Below are 2,625 nucleotides of genomic sequence, written 5' to 3'. Positions count from 1 at the left end.
CCGCAGCTCGGAGCAGGACGCCGCAGACAACACCAGCACGCACAACGTGTCGCTCTTATGACATCTATGTACCTTTTTATTACGTTTTTATAGCTTTTAATTACTTTTTTGTAGCTTTTCATGACAGTTTTGCAGAATTTTTGACATTTTTGTGGCTTTTTATGAAACTTTTGTAGTTTTTAATCACATTTTTGTAGTTTTTTATGCTTTATCTGGCATTGTTTTGTGGCTTTTACAACATTTCGTCTGTTTTACGATGTTTTTGTCATTCCTACGACATCGTTGACGCATATTTGAGGATTTTTTTCCACATTTTTTCCGCTTTTTCCGGCATTTTTGTCGTATATTTTTACGTTTTTGTCTGTTTTTCCAACATTTTTGACGCTTTATAAACATTTGTCACTGTTGGGACGTTTTTTGCTGCTTTTCTTTGGTGGCTACGGCAACAAGCTGAAGCTTGGAGCAGAAGAAGAAGAAGAAGAAGAAGAAGAACATGCAGTCTGAGCGGAGGAGAAACATCTGAAGACTTGAGAAGAAACAGGAAGCTGCAGGTTAGCTTAGCTTAGCACAAACACTGGAAGCTGTGTGGTTAGCTTAGCTTAGCACAAACACTGGAAGCTGCAGGTTAGCTTAGCTTAGCACAAACACTGGAAGCTGTGTGGTTAGCTTAGCTTAGCACAAACACTGGAAGCTGTGTGGTTAGCTTAGTTTAGCACAAACACTGGAAGCTGTGTGGTTAGCTTAGCTTAGCACAAACACTGGAAGCGGTTAGCTCAGCTTAAGCACAAACACTGGAAGCTGGCGTATTAGTTTAGCTTAGCACAAACACTGGAAGCTGCGTGGTTGGCTTAGCGTAGCACAAACACTGGAAGCTGTGTGGTTGGCTTAGCTTAGCACAAACACTGGAAGCTGTGTGGCTTTAGCTTTAGCACAAACACTGAAGCTGTGTGGTTAGCTTAGCTTTAGCACAAACACTGGAAGCTGTGTGGTTAGCTTAGCTTAGCACAAACACTGGAAGCCGCGTATTTAGCTTAACAAACACTGGAAGCTGTGTGGTTGGCTTAGCTTAGCACAAACACTGGAAGCTGCGTGGTTGGCTTAGCTTAGCACAAACACTGGAAGCTGTGTGGTTGGCTTAGCTTAGCACAAACACTGGAAGCTGTGTGGTTAGCTTAGCTTAGCACAAACACTGGAAGCTGTGTGGTTAGCTTAGCTTAGCACAAACACTGGAAGCTGTGTGGTTAGCTTAGCTTAGCACAAACACTGGAAGCTGCGTGGTTAGCTTAGCTTAGCACAAACACTGGAAGCTGTGTGGTTGGCTTAGCTTAGCACAAACACTGGAAGCTGTGTGGTTAGCTTAGCTTAGCACAAACACTGGAAGCTGTGTGGTTGGCTAGCCAACACTGCGCGGGCGTAGCTTAGCTTAGCACAAACACTGGAAGCTGTGTGGTTGGCTTAGCTTAGCACAAACACTGGAAGCCGCGGGTTGGCTTAGCTTAGGACAAACACTGGAAGCTGTGTCATTTAGCTTAGCACAAACACTGGAAGCTGTGTGGTTGGCTTAGCTTAGCACAAACACTGGAAGCTGTGTGGTTGGCTTAGCTTAGCACAAACACTGGAAGCTGTGTGGTTGGCTTAGCTTAGCACAAACACTGGAAGCTGTGTGGTTAGCTTAGCTTAGCACAAACACTGGAAGCTGTGTGGTTAGCTTAGCTTAGCACAAACACTGGAAGCTGTGTGGTTGGCTTAGCTTAGCACAAACACTGGAAGCTGTGTGGGTTTAGGCTTAGCTAGCCACAAACACGGGAAGCTGTGTGGTAGCACAGGCAACAACGAAGATGATAGGAGTAAGCAGGGTAAGACATAGCGACAGAGGGACAGAATATACATACACATCACAATATACATATATACATATACATACATACCATACCTTGCATACTGAGAACATACAATATATATCATAATACACCATACATACACATATCCTACCTCATACATACATAACATACATACATACATATACATACATATATGCATATATGTATGTGTATATATGCATATATATATATATATACATTACATATATAACATATATATATATATATATATATGCATGTGTGCATATATGATATATATATATATATACATATAATACATATATATGCATATATGTATGTGTATATATATATGTATATATACATATAATGACATACATATATATATATTCATATTATATAGAGGAGAATATAGAACATATTCCGATTATAGCAGACATAACATATTCTCATAATTATAATATATAATATATACCTATATACATATGATATATGCATATATATACATATATCATATACATATATATATGTAATATATATATATAATATACATATTATATTACATATACATATATACATATATGTAGTGTATATATATAATATATAAACACATATATATATACATATATATATATATATATATATTATATATATGTATATATGTATGTGTATATATATGTATATATATATATATATATACATATATATATATATATATAATATATATATGTATATATGTATGTGTATATATATGTATATATATATATATATATATCTCGTATATACA

The 2,625-nt window shown here is 36.8% G+C and overlaps 1 protein-coding gene across 1 annotated transcript in view; it reads left to right on the top strand.

Annotated features, from left to right (window-relative positions):
* Window positions 1–336: 336 nt before the first annotated feature.
* LOC120555284 (protein delta homolog 2-like) overlaps window positions 337–2,625 on the top strand; it is a gene marked incomplete at its 3' end in the record, with an annotated part of 8,488 nt that continues 6,199 nt past the window's right edge. Inside the window, 1 exon segment of the mRNA XM_039793955.1 lies at window positions 337–551.

The sequence above is a fragment of the Perca fluviatilis genome, unplaced genomic scaffold, assembly GCF_010015445.1.
Source record: "Perca fluviatilis unplaced genomic scaffold, GENO_Pfluv_1.0 PFLUV_unplaced_scaf_62, whole genome shotgun sequence".
Classification (NCBI taxonomy): Eukaryota; Metazoa; Chordata; class Actinopteri; order Perciformes; family Percidae; genus Perca; species Perca fluviatilis.
This window is presented reverse-complemented; position numbering and strand designations above follow the sequence as displayed.